General features: G+C 43.7%; 1 protein-coding gene across 2 annotated transcripts in view; it reads left to right on the forward strand.

Moving 5' to 3' along the window:
* SLC25A21 (solute carrier family 25 member 21) overlaps nucleotides 1–22213 on the forward strand; it is a 560688-nt gene that overhangs the window by 445295 nt on the left and 93180 nt on the right. The gene's annotated exons all lie outside the window — the stretch shown is intronic.

Consider the following 22213-nt stretch of genomic DNA (forward strand, 5'->3'; position numbering starts at 1 on the left):
TTTATTCTAAAATGGAAACAGTTGCTCTTTAACTTTAATTTGTAATCTTTTGTGGAAATAAAATGATGGGATAGTTGACACAACATGTATTACTAAGGAAAGCAGGACTTCTAGAGTTAATCAATGTCTCAAAGGGCAAAAGATAATCTGCGTTCTTATTGTACCTTTTTAGTTTTCCATTTAAAGCTAGTCTCTAAAATGAACTCAACCTGCATTAATAACATGGACATAGAGCCTTCTGTTCATCTTAGAATTGAGAGTCCAGAAAAATTATCAAAATTCATCTTTTCCTCTTACTGGCTTTACCTTAAAGTAATCTCAGGAAAATACTGAGAAATACATTTTATTTTTGACTACTTTTTTTAAGGTTTTAAGGTTTACTCCAATGTCACATGGAAAAATATCTGCTGTAAGCCAAAGCAACTTGTAGAAACTAACAACATAATCAAAGAAATCACAAGTATTAGCTTAGGAGGCTACACCCCATGACTGCTAAGTAACTGATGGGGCTGTTAGAATTTACAAATGTAAATTTCCTACTATGTAGAAATATTTTCTAAGTATTGAGAAAGCTACCAAGTTCTTTACTTACAAGAGCACACGGTCTAATAGAGAATTGTTTTAGCTACGTAAAGCACTACAATAAATGGTGAAATGTGACCTGTGCTGTTAGAAGACTTACAAAAATGCACTTCTACAAGGTTCCTCCATATCAGAAAGAAGGAATGTGGCATTTGAGTTGATTTCTGGAGAAATTCCCTCACCTGCTGAGTAGAGGTAGACGCATTAATCCAAGACATTTACATACAAATGTCCATCAGGTGGACATTAAATATCACTCATGCTTGTTCATTACATAAGACATCAATGAATACCTTTGAACCATTACCTTGTGTTGTTACAATTCTGTTTTCCCCACAGTCATGTATGTATATATGTACACATGTATGCATGTATGTATGATGTAATAGTTAAGAGCATGTGATTTGAGTCAAAGAGACCTAATTGGGATGGTTAACACTGAAAAGCCTCAGTTTTCTCATGTGTAACCTTTTGACAACATTAGAACTCTCCGCGTAGGGCTGTCATGAGGATGAAATGAAATAGCACCATGGTGAGCGTCTGGTAAGCATGCAATAAATATTACTATTATATTTGATATTAGCATGCTGTTTCTTATCAGCAGAATATTTTGAGCTCCTTTAAGACAAGGGCCATTTATTTTTCACCTTTTATAACTTATTCAAAACATAGATCTAGATTTTGAATAGTCAATAAATATATATCTATTGACTTTTAAACTTTTGAGCATAATCACTCTGAGAATGAAATTTATCTGAGGATGAGCCAAGGACAGAGTCTTTTTCCATCACATATTCTATTTCTGACTTATGGGTTAGAAGCTCTTTAAGGTGCTTTCCAGTGAACTTTAATTGATATGGCTTTTGGTGACATGGGGCACCTTAGATAGTCATCCTAGTATCACAGCAGTATCTGGTGGAACTAACTCATCACTCACAGAAGACACAAACATTCCACATTGTTGTTTAGCTACCCAGTGGCTAGAAGGTGATTTTTTTTCTTCTCAACGTTTGTCATCATGCATGCAACCAAGCAAAGTATTTTAAGTTTATTTTGAAAGAAAAAGAACATGAAATCCTCAAGCACACTTGTAAATGTGAGCTTTTTTTCTTGAGCGTAGTACTTCTATAATAAGGAGACCTTTAACCAGCTTTTTGTCCTGAAAACATTCAATGATCTCCCAGTTTCTTACTTCCTAATGCCCATCTATTGCCATGCCAGTGCATATTGAAAAGATGAGAAATTCTTTTAGGCAATGGTATGTAAGGTTTTAAAACTAAATTTTGCTTTTACTGTGCTTTTTGAGTTACAACAAAAGAAACTGTATTAGTGATCATTACCATTCCCAACAGCAACAAGGGTTTCTCACCCCAAATTATGTAACACTAAACTGCCAAAAAGCTATGCAGGAGACCCTTGGTATTCACAGATTTAACACTCCAGGTTTTGAATATTTGCAATGGACCATGAAGGTTTGTGATGTGTTAATTGGCAGTTTTGCCGAGGTTTAAATTTGTATCACATGTACTTTGAAGCTAGGTTAGGGAATGATTGAAGAACTAGTGAGTTAGCCTAGTCAGCCACCCAGCATCCTCTCCAACCAGATTTTTTGTTTGTTTGTTTTCTACTCCTGACATAGGCAGTAACTCTCAGGATGATTAAAAACTTGGTTTCTGTGAATACAGAAAAATAGTCATCAGAGGAAAGATAAAACATGAGTAAATCTTGCAAAAACATGTTTGTTCTGGGAATATGATGTGCTTAGAAATTCAAATGTCTCAAAAAAGTATTGAAAAAGACAGGAGCCTGTGCAAATATGTCCATATTCATTGATTTGGAGATTTTTCATGTCTCAGAATTCATCTCTTGCAAATATCAAGGATTCCCAAACATGTACTTTGGAGAATCTGGATGAGATTTTAAAATCCTAAAAGAATCCCTCCTTTGCTTCTGATATAGTTGGAAAATGGCTGCTCAGTGAGTTCTCAATTTTCAAATTCTTACAAAGGCTCTCAATGGCATGACTTGTTCCCGACGGAGCCCAAGAGGCCTGTGAGCAGTGCTCTGTGGCCAAGCTGTGGCCTTGAAGTGGTACATTCTAGGAATGTGGAATCTTAAGGTTTGGCAAGGTCTCTGGTCTCTGGGCCCTGTGGGAAATGCTACTCCCCACCTGATGCTGCTTGAGCTCAGACCCCTGCCTGTCATTAATAAGCACTTATGGGACAGAAGAGAGGCCAGTGGGGCCAAACACCTAGCTGTGAGTAACAAAATTTTCTCTGGTGCCCTGCAAAATGAGAAGACGGGGTCTTTTGTGAAGCTCAAATGTATTTCACATAAAAGGGCTCTTCGTGATCAATATTTTTATGTTAGAATGTCCTTTTTATGACACTGTGGTGATAGCAAATAGTAGGGTTTAAAAAAAAATGTTTCTTGGCGAAATTAATAGTCCACAACTCTATGTAACCTCTCCATATTTTTCTGAAATTTTGCTAATTTGGGAAATGCAAAAGATTGTATATAAGTCAAGGTTCTAAGGCTTAGCAAGAGGAGAAACTTCTCTAGAAAGCACAAGTTTTTCCTCACAGTTTAACACAGCACAGCCTCCAGGCTTTTTACACAAGAGCACTGAGTCCTCAGGTCACACCAGAACCCAGTCTCTTCTGTGACAGTGTATTTCAGTGCCACTCAAGCTATTGGACCAGCTGTGTTTACATATCTTGAGCCATTCAAAGTAAGCGATCTTTGTTCTGATAATAATGGTGGGAGTTGTACTTTGCATTCATAAGCCCCATCCAAAAAATCCATTCTTGGCTCTCATCCAAAAATGACAATTGCAAAAATAAGATTGAATCAGTGATTTATTTTGTATCTTCTCTTTTCTTTTTTTTCTTTAGTCATAGTATTTCTGTTTTTGTAAGACTCATACGGTATTTGAGGAATGTTGAGATTTACAAATTAAAGGAAATGTTAGGCAATAATAAAATAAAAAACATATTAGAGATTTAAATATAGCAGTCAGGCTGAAGACCAGATGGGCTGTCAGATAACAAAACTTGAGCTAACAAGAGATTATTCTTGAAAACCTACATCTTCACCTGTTGTTTATCACAGTGGAATGTTGATATATCAGTTACTGCACTATGCAGTCAAAATGCAGCATCTTAGATCTGATCCCCAGGAAGGACCTTTAAATTTAGACTGCCTTGATAAGGAAGAGGAATGAACTAGTATAATGTGAGCATAAGGTGGACACCAGAGTATAAGTCAAACAACATCTAAATAAAATAGATACGCCGAAAGTCAAGAAGGCTACAAGAGTAATAGACTATTGCCAACAAATTTTAAGACTGATTAGACACATAACATAATTGCATGTGGCAAAATGAAATACAGGCAGCCTCGAAAACTACCTACATTCCCAGTAAGGGAAACTTAAGTAAGAAAGATGTAAGTCAAATCTGATTTCCACATAGGAACAGTTATAATAGGGGATTATATGCTTCACCAAGAGGCTGATGCCAAACGTTTTATAGAAATCACCAGAAATCATAAATAATCAACAACAATTGCTGTGTGTACATAGCATAATACTTTCTGAAATAGATCTAAACCAAGCAGGGCAATCCTTCAGATCCTAGTCTTAGAGAGCAAGTTCTGTCTAGACTGGAGCCATTTGACTAGGATGTGCATGGAATCTAGACAGCTCACTGAAGACACAGGGCTGCTGCCTTCGTAGACAGCTCACTGAAGACACAGGGCTGCTGCCTTCGAAGACGTTCAAGTCTGACCTGATGGGAAATGCACATTGCTCATGCTGCAGACAAGGATCCATGCTGGCGCTGTGAGGATGCAGCGCTAAATAAGGCAGAAAGTAATGGCTGTTGAAAAGAGGTGTGAGGGTGAGAAGTCCCAATTAAAGAAATGAAAAATGAGAATGGCACAATTTGAGGGTTTCAGTGCCAGTTAAGGTTTCACATAGATCCTGAGAGATATCTTCAGTTTACTTGTTATGAATACTATTCTTACAGGAAAAATTGAGTCTACATATTTTTAAAAGGATTTTAAGAAACTGAGGAAAGTTTAAAGTTCTCATAAACTCTGGGGAGAAGAAAAGTGTAAATATGGACCATTCAAAGATAAATATCCATCCTGGTTAACCATGAGGATAATATAGAAATAACTAATGTGAAGAGAGCAATCCTTGGGATTTTTAGGGATTTAATTCTATTTTATAATCACTAGTATTTTATTTTCTTATTCTTTTCAAATGTTGATAGATGAAAAATTTTTAAATTCTGAATGAGCACCTTCCAAACGGATACAATTTTTAAAATAGCAGTGCTTCAGGGCAATTGAAAACTTCAAAAACAAGTTTTTCCATTTTTGGGAATATCAAAGGGAGAGAAAGAATATATGCCTACATCTGACAATTTCTAGAGGGAGGAAAACTTTGTAATTGTTTGGAAGTATGCTATTGTTTAAAAATGCCAAGATAGAAAATAAAGACAAAGAAAATTAAGTTGCATCGCCTGGAGAAGAATCCCCACAATTACACTTCCAAATAGTCTGTGTAATCCCTAGACATTTTAGTAATATTCTGTCACCTATGTTCCTCTTATCTTCAGCTACAATAATAGCAGGTGGCATTGCCACAGGGGACATCCTTTTGCTTTGTGAATGAAGTATGGCATAAAGACAACATAGAGATTTTTATCATCTCTGAGTAAATTACAATAGTTGCTATCACTTACTGAGTACTTCTCCAGGCATGTGCTATTGTACATGCATTATCCAATTTTATCTTCAAAATAACCTTAAAATATTGTTCTATTACTATCACATTTTACAGATAAGGAAGCTAAGCTTTAGTACAGAGCAATTAGGCAACCTTCTCATTGTCACATATCTAGAGAAATTTGAACTCAGGTCTGTCTGAAGGCATTTTCAGGCAGCTGAAAGCAATCTGTGGGAACCCAAGAGAGTACAGATGGATGCTACAGCCCTAGTTGGGAAGCCTGCGTAAGTCAGAATTAATGAGGGAAACGGACTTTGGCCCAGTGGTTAGGGCGTCTGTCTACCACATGGGAGGTCCGCAGTTCAAGCCCCGGGCCTCCTTGACCCATGTGGAGCTGGCCCATGAGCAGTGCTGATGCGCGCAAGGAGTGCCCTGCTACACAGGGGTGTCCCCCGTGTAGGGGAGACCCATGCGCAAGGAGTGCACCCATAAGGAGAGCCGCCCAGCACGAAGGAGGGAGCAGCCTGCCGAGGAATGGCGCTGCCCCCACTTCCCGTGCCGCTGACGACAACAGAAGCAGACAAAGAAACAAGACGCAGCAAAAAGACACAGAAAACAGACAACCGGGGGGGGGGGGGGGGGGGGGGAAATTAAATAAATAAAAATAAATCTTAAAAAAAAAAAAAGAATTAATGAATGGCAGGAGTCAAGTCAGAATAAGAAGGGCATTCAGGGTTCCTTTACAAAATGTATCATTAAAATAATTTTGATAATTAATTTTATTAAAAATAAAATAAATCGTGGTCAAACCCAGATCATTGTCAACCTACTGATTTGACTTTTCTCTTTTATTTTAAGGTGAGTGCTAATAGAAAATGATGGCTGCTTCTGGCCTTGTTCAGTTTTGATGCTCACATTGAGCAAGCAAGCAAGGCACGTCCCTCTTGCTTGCTGCTTCTCCAACTGCAACTGGCTCCCTTCTGCCACCCTCTCTTAGTCAACAAATTAGACCTGGGCCTAGGCCCCTCCTTCTCTGATTCTTACAATATGAAGACCATCCAAATATGTGAAAGGCATTGAACAAAGGATCTTGCTAGTGGGTGATTCCCAGGCTACAGAAATGTGAAGAGCCCATTGGAATGCTGAAGATTCTTAAGAGTAGGAAGCTACAGGCAGCTACATGTTTTTACACCCTGCAAAATACAATGACATGATGCCACAGGAGTTGGCCCAGATGTGTGTCAGGATTACAACAGCCTAGTCACAGCACTACTTGCAATGCCAGATGTCCAGTAAAAAAGGGTTAAAACCTCACATCCAAAGCCTGTTTTGCCACCTCCTCACCAAGGGCCCTGGTGAGACAATCCTTTGTGATTACCTCATTATTCATCACCTCCCAGCAGATACCGACAGGCTTGATTTGCTGGGCTAGAAATCTGTTTGGGTGTCATGTGTCAGCTAAACAGGCTTAGTTACAATAGAGCCTGATTAGTTTTCACCTTGGCCTCATAAAATGTGGCATATGTATTAGCATAATGGATTAGGAGGAAAAGAGCATTCACTACAAGAAGTGAGTAAGTGCAGTTCTGGGATTTACACATTTGATCTGGGTGTATTTGATTCAGTTCAACTTTTCAAAATTTTGATGGCTCCTTTCTCCCTAAATAACTGGTTTCAGATTCTTGCTTTTTACTTTCATACTGACTTTCCAAAGTACCACAGGGAATTTGTAGACTTGATCTTCATAGCCTCTCTTTAAAGCAAATAGTAATACCAGAGTCTATTTTTCACACTAATGGATACAGACCTTAAGTGATATGCATATATCTATCCTTTGGCTTCAGAATAAAGTCAAGATAAGCAGTCAGAATTCACTTCCTGTTGATTTATGTAAGGTCCACAGATGTAGAACTTTTCTCTGGCTAGATTACAATGGGGTAGCATTTCCACTTTCAATACCATTCAGTTTTCTGAACACTTCTTATGTGAAAGGCATCACTCTAAACATTATGAGAGATACCCAGATAGACATTTAAGTCATGATCTAAGAGTATAAAGTCCACTAAAAGATTTATAAGCACAAGAATACTATGATAAAAATAGATTAAAATTAGAAAGCTTGAAAAAAGAACTTAATTTGAGCATCACCAACATACCTTTCTTTGATCACAACCCACAGTAAGAAATACATTTTGCACCACAACCTAGTATATACATATTTAAAATATACTTTTTAATTGAGACAAAAATTTTACAAAATAATACTTTTGCTTTATGCAAAATACTGATACTTTCTGTTTTGTTCAATTCTATTTGTCTCATTTTTTAAAAATTAATTTTTTATATATATTTTTTGTTGTTATTTTTTTAATGTTACAATAAAAAAATATGAGGTCCCCATATAGCCCCCACCCTCTCGCTCCAATCCTCCCACATCAGCAACCTCTTTCATCAATGTGGCACATTCATTGCATTTGGTGAATACATTTTGGAGCACTACTGCACCACATGAATGGTGGTTTACATTGTAGTTTACACTGTCACCCAGTCCACCAGTGGGCCATGGCAGGACCTATGATGTCCACCAACTGTCCCTACAGTACCACCCAGGACAACTCCCAAGTCCTGAAAATGCCCCCATGTCATATCTCTTCTTCCTTCTCCCCACCCTCAACAGCTACCATGGCCACTTTCTCCACATTAATACTACATTTTCTTCCATTATTAATCACCATAGTTCCAGAATAGAATATCAATAAGTCCACTCTAATCCATACTCTGTTCCTCCATCCTGTGGACCCTGGGATGGTTATGTCCTCTCCACCTCCATATTGAGAGGGGGCTTAGAATCCACATGGATGCTGGATGCAATCCTCCTGCTTTCAGTTGTAGGCACTCTTGGCTCCCTGGTGTTGTGGTTGACCTTCTTCACCTCCCTGTTAGCTGGCTGGAGTAAGTTCATTAAACCAGAGGGTAGGAATTGCAGGTCTGTTGAGGCTCAGTGCCTGGCTATCACATGGACAGTCAGAGATTCAGGTCCCCTGAGCATACACCAAACTCCAGCGCCAACCACAGGTCCGGTAAAAGTAACAGGAGAGGCTTGTGAACAAAGATCATATCTGAGTTCAACTCCATCACACGAAGGAACACAAACTCCAAAGTAGGGCCAACTGACATGGCACTGAACTCCATCTGCCATGACCATTGAACCTGTGGGTGTGTCTCATTTTTTAAAATAGTGCTGGTTATAACTGATTTTCACAACCACCTTATAGGTTGCAAACCATGGTAAGAAAAACACTGGTTTAGCTCATAGTTGGGAGAAATGGGACAAGGTGGGAAGCCAATTACAGACTATTGCAGGAGTCTAGGCAAGAACTAAGAAAAGGGAGGGGTGTGTGAAAAAGATATTTCAGAAGGTAAAGACTTGGCAACTCAAGAGGCTCCAGGGTTGATGACTGAAGCCTCTGCGGGGCTTCGTGGGGTCGCAGGAGGAGAGGACGACGTGGCCCGGCTAGAGGAGACAGACCACGGAGACTGGCTGATGGCGCAGATCCGATTTATTGAGGAAGTGTTTGACAATATAAGCCTGAGGGAACGGGGGTGGGGCTAGTGCGGGATGAGAGCTGATTGGTGAGCACGGGGTTTTTGCCTATCTATGGTATGGGAGCTGAGGCGCTGCAGGCCGGCGCGGGGAGGGCTGTTGCTGGCCCCGGCTCCCTATTGGTCCGGGCGGGCTGAATGCCCTTATAAGGTCAGGCGGTCGGCTCGGCAAGCAGGGGGGGGCATGAGATGACGTGCGGTGGGAGGGTCGAAGGGTGGGCCGAGGGCGGTGATGCCCGTACCAGGCCGAGGGCGGAGCGCCCGTACCAGCCACCCTTACCCTAGCGGAAGCGGTACCTACTTCGCGCCAGAGCTGGCCAGAGAGGCAAGCCAGACTGTTGCCTGACGCTGTGCCTCATCTCCCCCTTCGTTTTTACTAAGAACCAGAGAGGCAGTGGCAATAAGCCGTCGCTCTTGCTGCGCATGCCGCAGGGCGCCACGGACACAACAAAGGAGGAGGAGGACGAGCAAGAGCCCGGCACCGATAATGCCATAGAATGCCAGGCTGGCAGGGATGAACAGGCTGGCGAATTTTTGCCCCAGCTCCCCGAGGACAGATGAGGCGAGCTGGGGAATAGCTAGGTCTGAATAACTCTCTACGTAGGCCTGAAGCGCCAGGGTGTGGTTGTAGAAGGAGGCATTATAAGAAGATAGTATTAGGTTTCTGAGGGTGGACCGGTGGGCGGAGCGGTTGACAGGGACGGGGGTGATGCAGAGCTGGGAGAATGGGTAGCGCCCATCACACAGGGTGTTGGCAAGGGAATAAAGGGTATCAACGTCCAGGGCAAGCAAGTCTATTTGTTGCTGGAGGTTTAAGATGGCTTGGTGGTGGAGAAGGTTGATGTCCATTTGAGTGCCGAGGGCTGCTTGGGTTGTCGCTAAGATGTTGTTGACAACTCCGGCAGTGAGGGAGGTTTGTGTTAGGGCAACGGCGGCGGTAGTGGCGGCTGCTAAGGAAGCGATGAAGGCGACGGCGATGGCGGTGGAGAGTCCGAAGTCGCGCTGAACCCTGCGGGGTGCAAGATCTGACGGGGACAGGGGACAGGGGGAGAGTTGGGGAGGGACCCAATCAGAGGCGTTGATGGGGACCCATACGAGGGGTGGCTGGAGAACCAGGAAAGCGTATGGGAAGGAGTTATTCCAGAAGTTGGAGAGAAAGCAGGCCGCGGAGGGGAAGCTTAGAGTTCTGCAGAGGAGAAAGGCGAATGGGGGCTTGACGTAGGCAAGGGTGTGGATGGTTTGAGTGGAACGACTGGCGAAGGTTGACGTTGAGCCATTGACCGTTAGAGTGCCATTGGAGAGGGAGCAGTTGGAGAGACAGACGAAGGGTCGAAGGTTGGGGCAGGAAGAGGGCCCACAGAGGAACAAGGTAGAGAAGGAATATGCGGGTGTGACCCAGAGCGGGTCGGCGAAGATAGTGGTACTTGTTTCATTAGGAAGCAAGGCCATGGGGGTGAAGAGGCCTGTGGCGGTAGGGTTGGGGTGTGTGCAGTCACGCCAGCGAAAAGACCGTAAGGGCGCAGCATGGGGGGAGCCTTTGGGACTGCAATTGGGGACGGGGGGGGCGTTGCACATAAGCTGCAAATTGTTTGGATCGGGTGGCGTTGGAGGTGGATGGCCAGAGGCCATCTAGTTGGTAGGCTATGCCGGAAGCACGTGCGGAGGCGGAGGTGCGATTGTACCAAACTTCGCAGATATTGGGAGGGAGGAAGTAGAGGGTGTTGGGGAAGGACGAGTCAGACTGATTACTGAGGGAGAGGAAAATGGTGTCCCGGGGGGTGAAACGGAAACGTTGAGGTGGGAGGAGGAAGGTTGGAACATAGGGTTGCATGGGAGGCCGAGGTTGCAGGAGGTGTGGTAGACGGCGGGGAAGAGGGGGCTAGAGCGGGTCAGAAAGAGGAATCCGGGGGGGGGCTTGTAAAGCGGCCCAAAGCTCATACTGGCTGCGAGGCTTAGCGGCTTCTCCTGTTGCGGCAAGGGAGAGAAGAAGGATGAGAAGGGGAACAAGTGAGGTGGGGGTGTTATTTGGTGGTGGGTGGACAGCTCAGGTGCGGTGGTACAGGCGCAGGAGCTGGATAAGCTCAGTGTTGGGCTCGATGGCCGGCTCATCGAGGACGAGGCGGGTCATCCGGTAGGTGAGGCTGCACAGCTGGCGACGTTATAGGGCAGTAAGCCGAGGAAGGCATTCAGGGGAAAAGTAATGCCATTGGGGTGGTTGGCCCTCACCTGCTGCTCAGCCTGATCTTGAAAGTGGGCTCGCCAATTAACAAACTGGCCGGGAGTAAGGATGGCTCGGGCAACGGCTTGCCAGTCATAGGGGAGGTTCATATTAAGCGAGATATCGTCAAGGAGCTGCTGGGCGTAAGGGCTGCCCAGCCCATCCTCCCGGACAGCCTCGCGCAGGTGGTTTACTTCAGAAGGACTGTAGGGATACCAGGGGAGGGGGCGCTGAGGCGTAGGCATTACGTTAACTGGGTATAGCTGCGGGGGTTGCTGAGCCTGATGGAAGGTAAGCGGCACGGGGGGAGGGGCACCTGGAGGGAGAGCAAGCGGGTGAGGGGCACCCGGAGGGAGAGCGAGCGATGGATTCGGAGTAGAGGAAAAGCAGCTGGGGAGGGACAAGGTTAACATAGGGTCCCCGCTAGGTGGTGCTGTGACTCCGCTTGCAAAGGGGTTGCATGGCTCCACCCCCACTTCCACTCCCGAGGTAGCTGCCCCGCTCGGGAGCAAGTGAGGTAATGGTTTCTCTTTGAAAGTGATGTCTTCCTGTTTGTCAGGCCAAGGCGGGAGAGGAAGTTCTGGGTACAGAGACTTCCGTGTTTTACCCGAGGAAGAAGGAGGAAGTTCACCATCTTGCTCGTTAGTGCCGGGGTGGCATCCGGCGGCAGGATCGCCATTTTGTTTGGCGGAGTCGCCTTTTTGTTGGGCGGTTAAACTGCCTTTTGGTGCAAGATTATTCTGGATTTTAGAGGGCAGCAATGGGCCTGGGATGGTTTCGCCCTCCTCTAGGATGTCATTAAGCTGGAGAACTAAGGAGGCAGAATCATTGTCCGTGGGGCAGGAATCGCCCTGTTCGGGGGGGTCTGGCTGGGCACAGCTATAGGCTGCGACAGGCGGGCAGGCGCCAAGCAAGCAAGAGCGGATAGTGATAAGCGTGGGGGTAAGGCCGGGGGGGAAGCGCCTATTCTCATGTTCCATTGCGGTGGAAACGTGGTCAATTAGCAGGCGGTAGGTGTCAGGGTCCCACAGGTTAGCGGTGGAAAGCCAGGGGTTAAAGGGGAGCAGCAAATCCCAATAGACCTGGAGCTGCCTGGCCGAAACCTTACATTGGTGGCAGCCCAGAAGGCCAGCAAGCGCCTGAACCTGCGGGGCTTGTCAGCGGGAGAGGGAAGCCCCCATATCAGAGGGGGAATTGGTCCTTACCTGCTCACGGGCAGCGGGTGCTCGTGCCCCACGTTGGGCGCCAGTTGAAGCCTCTGCGGGGCTTCGTGGGGTCGCAGGAGGCGAGGACGACGTGGCCCGGCTAGAGGAGACAGACCACGGAGACTGGCTGATGGCGCAGATCCGATTTATTGAGGAAGTGTTTGACAATATAAGCCCGAGGGAACGGGGGTGGGGCTAGTGCGGGGTGAGAGCTGATTGGTGAGCACGGGGTTTTTGCCTATCTATGGTATGGGAGCTGAGGTGCTACAGGCCGGCGCAGGGAGGGCTGTTGCTGGCCCCGGCTCCCTATTGGTCCGGGCGGGCTGAATGCCCTTATAAGGTCAGGCGGTCGGCTCGGCAAGCAGGGGGGGCATGAGATGACGTGCGGTGGGAGGGCCGAAGGGCAGGCCGAGGGCGGTGACGCCCGTACCAGGCTGAGGGCGGAGTGCCCGTACCAGCCACCCTTACCCTAGCGGAAGCGGTACCTACTTCGTGCCAGAGCTGGCCAGAGAGGCAAGCCAGACTGTTGCCTGACGCTGTGCCTCAGATGACCACTAACAGAAGTTGGAAATAATGGGTGGAGAAACTGGCTTTGTGTGGGAAGAGAGTTCAGTTCTCAAAATGCTGAGTTTCAGGTACCAAGAAGACAATTCAAAGCAGTCAATCAAGAGTTAAGACCTCTAGCCCAGGATAAACTTGGAAGCCAAAGGCATAAGCCTGTATGCATTGCCATCTATATAGAGATGTAGTTAAAATTGACAAGAATAAATAATGTCCAAGTAAGAGAAAAGAGAAGTCCAAGGACAGATACTTTTTTATTATTTTTTATTTTTTAATTTTTATAATAGATCATACAAAATGTTACATTTAAAAACATGAGGTTCCCATATACCCCATTCCCTACCCCCCTGTCATTTTTTTAATTGTATTTTTTTGAAGATACATAGATCACAAAAAATGTTACATTAAAAAAATATAAGAGGGTCCCATATACCCCACATACCACCTCACTCCTCCCGCATCAACAACCTCTTTCTTCATTGTTGCACATTCATTGCATTTGGTGAATACGTTTTGGAGCACTGCTGCACCATATGGATAATAGTTTACATTGTAGTTTACCCTCTTCCTCCAGTCCATTCAGTGGGTTATGGCAGGATATATAATGTCCAGCATCTGCCCCTGCAATATCATTTAGGACAACTCCAAGTCCCAGAAATGCCCCCACATTACATCTCTTCTTCCCTCTCCCTGCCCTTAGATCCTTTTTCAATATATGTTTGGGGAGTAGCAGAGGAAAATGATACAATGAGGAGCCAAAAAGCAAAAAGATAAGAGGAAAACCAAAACTGAGCCATATTTAAGCTTCTCCTTCCTTTTTTATTTTTCATCTTTTCTAGTCTAAGCTTTTCTAGTCTAAGCTTCCCAGGTCACAGGAAGCCAAAGACTAAACAATGATAAAACATTTCATTTCCAGCATCCTCAAGATAAATCATTGGTATTCATGCTTTTCCTTCAGACTTCCGGATCCAGTCTTGTGCTGTATAACAATCTACCTCAGAGTAAAGGGGCTTTAAAAAACCATGTTACATTGTTCACTTTCGTGGGTGAAGAATTCAGGAAGGGCATGACAGGGCCCTTTCTGCCTGGTCCACGTGGTCAGCTTCCAGGGTGGTTTCTTCCCTCATCCATCTGGCACCTCAGTACTCCTTGATGTTTCTCTGTCCACATGGCACCTCATCCTCCAGCATCTCTTCTCGTGGTGAGGGCTTCTCAGAACACAGTGGCTTCAGAGTCATCAGACTTCTTACCTTGCTGTTCAAGGGACCAAGAGTAATTGTTTCAAAATACAGGAAGCCGAAGTTTTCAGTTGCATAAAGCCTCAGCACAACATCACTTCTGCCATATTCTATTGGTCAAAACCATCATACTCCCCACCGAGATTTAAAGAGAAGGGGTATAGACCCTTCTGTCCTTTCAACTAGTCTGGAAGTCTGCACAGAGGCTCTCATATGTACTCCAGAGTAAAACAGTTGTTTATTTTGTGGTCTACCACGTTCTTCCTCTCAGTTCAGGCTCCCTGTGCAGGTGGGCACCTGCAACACAAGAAGCCATGTGGGGTGCCTTTTCACATCCCCTGGGGTGGGGGCTGCCATCAAAATAACACTTTAGGGACACTTTAGGGAAACCATCTCCCATTACTGTGAAAGCTAGTTACTGCCTCCCCTTGACTTTGGACCACTGCCTGAAAGGTTAGAACTCCAAATCCATCAAAGCTCTTCTGAGTCCTAAGCCAGAGGGTGTGTGTGTGTGTGTCTATGTTGGGGAAGGGGATCCCTTTTGTCACCATTACCTTTATCCCCAGCAGTACAGCATGCTACTTCCAGTGTCTCCTGGAGATTGTGTATGAAAATCACTCTTGGATTTTTCTTCTCCGTTATTTCTGTTTAGAACTCCTGGCTGCCTTCCCCTTAATTTAGGCACAGTTTCCATTGAGGGCTGGCCCAGTAGAACAACACCCTGACCCGGACTGTGGCATTACATTTGGAACAAGTGCGTGTTCCTAGTTGGCTGCTCCTTTGGCATGATTTTTGTCCTGGGAGGCTACCCAGTGTCTGTCTGTGGTCAAGAGACTTGATTGGGGCTGCTTTTTCTGTTCTTCTGGGTGTATTCCATGTGACTGACTCTTATGTGAGCACTACTTAGGATCAAGCAGGGACCCCACTACAGAAGTAAGTATCTATTTCAAGCCCCTCCCTCAAATACCTGGGGTTCTCTTTGAAAGCATTCATCAGTTTTGTAATTGATCAATTATTTGTTGTCACTGTAAATTCTCTCCCTTCCTGGTGGACCATAAATTCCACAAGTACAGGGAAAAAGCTAGTGTGATTCACCCCAGTACCTTTAGCACTGAGCACAGCTTAGCAACACTCAGTAAATATTTGTTAAATTAATTAGAGAGAAAATGATTGAATGAATGAACAAATAAACAAATTAATGTTCTCTCTGTCCTAAATCCTTCCAGGAAAAAATACCAGGTCTGGGCTTTTGGGGTACTAATTAAATCCCCACCCCAAAATCAGTGTACCCATTTTTCATTTGTTTTTTGAAAGTCTACCATGAATATAATTTAATTAGCATGTTTCACTTATTTTATAAAATTATAGTTACTTTATGAAATTCCAAGACCTGATCTCTTTGCTCTGCATACATTAACATAGTCTTTTTAATCTGGAGGAAGATAATTATGACATAGTGTTCACCTTCTTACAGTAGTTAGTTACAAGCTTGTGCATCCACATAATGATCAGGGCCTACATAATTTAAGTCATGGGTTTATTTTTGCTGAATTGTCTAAGTAAGTATGTTGGATTAATTCAAGATAATGACATATTTTTAACTTTACTTCAAAGATATAATAATACAAATGTTTACTGAGGGCTTACTATATGCCAGGCACAGGACTAAGCTCTTTATAAGCATCATCTCACTTAATCCTTATAACAACTGAAAGAGACAGGTAGAATATCCCATCCCATTTTACCAATGAAGGAACTGAAGCTCAGAGAGATGAAGTTCTGTCTGAAGTTCTACAGCCACTAAGTGGTAGAGCTAGGATATGACCCAAGATCCAGTTCCAGACCTAAATGCTTAATAATCACCTATACTACAACTGAAGATAGTTTATATTTTCAAACTCAGATTAATTTGCAATATTCAGAGATGCGTATGCCTTCTAAATGCCCCAGAATTCCGGTTTTATACACTTAGTTTAAATGCATGTTTGCTATATGAATTTGGACAAATTACTTAAACTCTCACAAACTGCCTTTCCCAGGACCTAGACACTATTTCTAGTGGGGGCTGGGCTGAGGAACCATCTCAATGAAAGGCAACACTGTCAACCAGAACCACTTCTCGCTTCAGTGGGCATTGTTACTGAGCTCAGTTTCCTCATGTGAAAAACATGGAATTAAGAAAATGTATCAGAAACGGACTTGGCCCAGTGGTTAGGGCGTCCGTCTACCACATGGGAGGTCCGCGGTTCAAACCCCGGGCCTCCTTGACCCGTGTGGAGCTGGCCATGCGCAGTGCTGATGCGCGCAAGGAGTGCCCTGCCACGCAGAGGTGTAACCCGCAAAGGGGAGCCCCACGCGCAAGGAGTGCACCCGTAAGGAGAGCCACCCAGCGTGAAAGAAAGTGCAGCCTGCCCAGGAATGGCAACGCCCACACTTCCCGTGACGCTGACGACAACAGAAGCGGACAAAAGAAACAAGATGCAGCAAATACACACAGAGAACAGACAACTGGGGGAGGGGAGGAATTAAATAAATAAATAAATCTTTAAAAAAAAAAAAAAGAAAAGAAAATGTATCACTTCATAATTATCATGAGAATTGGGTGACGTAATATGTACAAAACAATTATTCCACTCCCTGATACATAATGAGTATGCCAATCTTGTTACTAATTAATCATCGTTTGATCATTATTAATGTTGAGATAAAAGTCTTCTGAATACATGATGGATTTCTTCTGTATTATCAAAATAGACACTGTAATCAATAGATTTCATTATCATTGAAATAAATAGATAATTCCCCACAGTTACCTATATTTTGAAAGATTTTGGCAAGATAAAATTGAACAGATTTGATATATGTATTCTCTCCTCTCTTGTCTATACTGTACCTTTAAATAAAATATATACAGAAATTTGTCAGCAGGAAGGAAAGAAAGAGCAAAAACTAAACAAAGGCATTATCGATACAAAGCTGATAATTAGCATCTAATAATTGAAGGATTGGATGTCCTTGAAGCCATCCAATCTCTTATGCATTATTTGCATATCTTTGTGGCTGATTGATACCTTGATATAACTTTTCTAAATGCCATATAGTCCATGTTTTTAGAAATCATTTTTGTCACTATAGAGCTATCCTATGTAAATTCTTTGGTAAGTTGCTTCAAAGCTAATATATCCTAATGTCAGGACACCAGAAAAACGATTCACAAAATGAGCTCTTAAATGGTTCTTTTCCAACCTGCTGTGTGGTCCTGGAGAAGACCATTAAGACTATTGGTTTTTTACTTTCTGTACAAAATGTAGTCTGTGGTCCTCCATGAAAATTTGTGCAGATTAACTGACTTTCAGTAATTGTTGAGAATCATTTAAAAATGTTGTTTCTCCGTCAGCTTTAAAATGAACCAACCCATAAACAGGGAAGCAAATCTATTCCTGGTCTGAATCCTCTGAGAAACAGGAGCATAGTTGCAGCTCCCTCAAGGAAGTTGTCTGAAGTGAGTGCCATGGTGAAGGACTGGCACAGAGCAGGATGCTAATGTGATAAGTGCTCAAGGGGTGAACAAAAACAAGGATGAGGGAGAATAGCAAATTTCTCTCTCTCTCTCTCTCTCTCTCTCTCACACACACACACACACACACACACACACACACACTGGTATGGCCGTGCCAACCTAAGCAAGTGGAAAATGCTTCCAGCTTTCTGTTTGGATGCACAAACTGAATGGTGATGTGGCACGTATAACCTTTCAGGAGATAATGGCAAGGGTAGGAGCTGAGCCCCACAAAGGCCCAAGATGAAAGAGAAGAGGAACATCTCTGTGACTGTAATTAAAGAGATGCTTTTAAGCTTGGTCTAGACACCCAGTTGGTTTGCAGGGAGCAGGCTCTGCAACTGCGAAGATCTGCCAAGCAACTTTGGCAAAAGTGAAATGCAAATAATGAGACAGAAACCACTCTATACCCTTTCCCTTTTTATTTCCCTTCCTTTCCTCTCTCCCTTTTTCTCCCTCCCTTCCTTTCTTCTTTCCTTCCTTTCTCTTCTCTTGTGATCATCTTTCCTCTCTTTCCCTTTTCCTCCTCTCTCTTCCCTTCCACCCTTGATGTGATATTTGGAAAGGAGCCAAATATCTGTAAGAGTAGCCTCCAAAACACACAAACTGGCATTCCATGTTATCAGAAATGAGTGAGCAAATTAGATGGGAGGTGAAAAAAATGTGAGATAGCTATTTGCTCTCAGATATCTCTGACTGAGCCATTCCATTTGGAGCAGAAAATTCTTAGGTGGTTGGACCAGTTCTGAGTGTACCAGAATGGAGCTAGCAGTACCTTTCTATGACAGGCAAGAAATGGTACCTTAGTTTTTTGTTTAATTTTTCACTCCCACTAAATTTGAGAAGCCTTGGTCAATAAGAATCAAGCTTCTCTTTGCCTGCATAAGGCAATGCAAGAAAAAAGTTTAGTCACTTTTCCAGCTTTTATAATTAGTGACATCTCTTTTCCCCCCAGCTGCATAAATCAATGTGGCCATAAAAAGCAAGAATCATTCAGTCATGCCTGGGTGAAATGTGATCTGTATTGGCTTTGCCATGCTCTGGAATGATGCAAAACAAAAAACAGCACAAAGAGTCACAGGGGGATGCAGCCCTTGCTGTCCCTGGAACTGGAGGGCCCATATCTCCTGAGCACATCCCAGTAGCACAAATCCTCAGTTAGCTGCCAGATGACAGCCAGATTCCCTCCTCACTTACCAGAGAGAAAATAGGCAGGGGAAGATGGACACTGATTCATTTATTTAGGTGAGGTAAGAAAAAAATTGCCCAGGGACTTAGCAGTTTACTTTTATAGCTGCTTTAGTCATTATCATCTGGAGATGAGAGCCATATGCTGTGAGGGGGAAATGGGTGGTCTTTTTCTGCCTGTATTGACTGAGTTATGCTGTGAATCTGGCCCATTCCCTCTTGAGGGCTTGGTTTTTTCCCCTGTACGACATAAATAAGGTCTTCTCAGTCCAAACGGCAGTGAGAGCTGTGAGGGCTCACCAAGTCACTGTCTCAGCCACACAGAACACTGAGAGCCTGCGTAGTGGATAGTTTGTAAAATCAGGGACATTGAAGATGAGAATAAGCATTTCCATGTCAGCACAAATTGTTCCTCATGATAATTTCAGAATGAAAAGGATGTTTACAGGGAAAAGATCCCCTGGTTTTCTGAGAAGGAATCTCTAGGCACACATTTAAGATTGCTTCCCTTAGAGTTAGATGGCAATCCACAAGAAAGGCTGGGAGTGGGAAGGGTGCCCACTCACAAGAAAGTATTCAGAAGAAAAAGAAAACATTTCTGAAGGGATATGTAAGGCAGGCCTGCTGGGGCAGGTTTCTGCTCAAAGAGCTCTTTGCAGGATTTTTTTTAAAATCCTGCAGGAGTTGCCGCATCAGGGACTGGCAGGTCACTGATGCAATGCCAAACATTGCATCCTCTCCCAGTGCAGACAATACCTAGGAGTCAGGGTGCCATATCAGCACCCTGACTGAGCAGGAGAATAATAATGAAAGCGCCCACAAGTCTCTGGGTTGTTTACCCAAACCGCTCTCTAAGCCTCCTTTGATGGGGATGATGCACATTCCAGAAGTCAGCACTTGATGGAACTCATCACTTCTTGATGTAACTTGAACTTGTGTGTCAACCTGGATGCTTCTACTCAGAGATCCTCTCTTCTGTACTAAAATCTTAGCAAAACTAGGGAATTAGTTTTCCTCGCTGGCTCTTAGTGTGCCTCCAGTTCTCATGCAAGAGATTTTCAGGCCCTTTTGAGCCTATTAGAGTATTGGAGATTACTTCTCTCTCAACTAGAAATGCAGAAGGGATTTATCTGGACTAACCAGATGCAATTTTGTGGTACAAACCTAGAACCTCCTTTTCCTTTAGACCCGCCTAACCCAGTGGAAAGGAAAACTAGTCTTTCTGTTTGAGCAGTTTTGCCTTCAACACAAAATCCTTTCCAGTGTCTCCTGCATGCCTAGAGACCTGACATAATTGATTCCATTGTAGACATCTGAAATCTAAACATCAGAAATACTACGCCCCTCTCCTGGGTCGTGCCCTATGCCTGGAGCAAGACTGCCAGGGCCAAATGCTCAGGTTCATCTTGACTAGACCTGCCTGCCTGGAAGTGTAAGTTACACACACAAAGCTAACTATTCCCACCATGGGCCACTTGGAGCCCTAGCAGTAGAATGAAAAACTGTGGAGGTAATCACCCAGAACCCCAAATTCACTTCTTCAGCGAAACACTGAAAGAGAGAGGGATTGGTCCCTAAACTGAAAGTGAGTCACCAGGCTGACTTCCCTTCATCAGTCTTCCTGATAATGTCTGATCCATCAGGATAAGAGCTCCCCCTTCCTTCCCTGAGTGTCTGTGGTGTGCTTTCAGCTCTCTGGGGCCCCAAGGCAGCCTCCACATCCACTTCTCTACTATTTAATGGAAAAGGCAACCCTGTTTAGAAGTATCCATCCCCACTAACTTGCAAGAAGCACTCAGTCCTTTCTGAAGGAGGGCATGCCTTATGCTCTGTGTGGAGACAAATGCTTACTACAACCTTTTCTCCACCAGTGGGACTCTCAGAGAGGTCAGCAAGCTAGTTTGGAGGAAAAGAAACTTTTGCCTGCAAAACATTTGGCTTTTGCTCACAAAGCAGAAATTCTAGCAAGTGCTAGTGGTGACTTCAGCCTCAAAAGGTTTATAGAATTAACACCACTCCACTTCTGGAGGTGACCCATCAAATTTTAACTCTAAGCAAAATCTAGAAACCACCTGCATGTCCATAAATGTTGAGACTGGTTTTTAAAAGTTGTAGTACAGCCATACTATGGGGGAAAAATGATGAGGTAGTTCTTTAAAAGGCTCACACAAAAGATGTCAAAACATATTAATTATAAAAGGCAAGTGATAGACCTACGCAAAATACAACTTATCTTATGGTTTTTAAAAATATATTTATTACATGTTCATTAAAATGTGATATTTACAGAAATTTTTAAAAATCTGCAGGAAAAAAATGAGGAATTGTCAGTCCTGTTCAAAGAGTGGTCCACCGTAAGTACAGAAATTGGGAGTTTAGAAATGCTTACAGCAATTTGACATTGCCATTCAAGTGCATGATCATCTGCCCCTAAAAATAAGAGTTAAAAGATGGATTTGACCCCGGGCCTCCTCGACCCGTGTGGAGCTGGCCATGCGCAGTGCTGATGTGCGCAAGGAGTGCCGTGCCACGCAAGGGTGTCCCCCGCGTGGGGGAGCCCCACGCACAAGGAGTGCGCCCGTGAGGAAAGCCGCCCAGCGTGAAAAGAAAGAGCAGCCTGCCCAGGAATGGCGCCGCCCACACTTCCCGTGCTGCTGACGACAACAGAAGCGGACAAAGAAACAAAAGCAGACAAAGAAACAAGACGCAACAAATAGACACCAAGAACAGACAACCAGGGGAGGGGGGGAAATTAAATAAATAAATAAATCTTTAAAAAAAAAAAAAAAAAAGATGGATTTGTACTTTGTGTGTCTTATTTTACAAAAGTATGGTTCCATGAGGATTGGAAATAAGAAAAAATTATTCCTTCACCATGGGTCATTTGAGAAGCACTGCTCAAGAAAGGAAAGTGAAAAAACCCATTAACCTTTTACTCCACACCCTCCAGGCTTGAGTATTGTTTGAATTTTTAACTTAAGTTTGTGTTTCTTTATGATTAAGAATTTGGAAGTGTTTACGTTTGGTTCTAGGACATTTTATCTGGTTAATGGAGTTACCTACAGCATCTTTCTTTAATTCATTGATACTAAGACCTTGATTACAGCATCTCTTGAGCCTTCTTCATGTGCAGAAATTGTCCAAGCTTCAAAAAAAAAAAAAAAGGCATTTCTTTGGGAGGAAGGACAAAATGCACCAAGAGACAATGACCATGCAGTACCCAATCAAGAAAGATGCTCACATTTTGTAAAAATGTTTTCTGCATCCCTGAACACAGCTGTAGTGAGATCCTCCTTCACAGATGAGAACACAGGCTTATGTCTC

Source organism: Dasypus novemcinctus, chromosome 3 (genome assembly GCF_030445035.2).
Source record: "Dasypus novemcinctus isolate mDasNov1 chromosome 3, mDasNov1.1.hap2, whole genome shotgun sequence".
Classification (NCBI taxonomy): domain Eukaryota; kingdom Metazoa; phylum Chordata; class Mammalia; order Cingulata; family Dasypodidae; genus Dasypus; species Dasypus novemcinctus.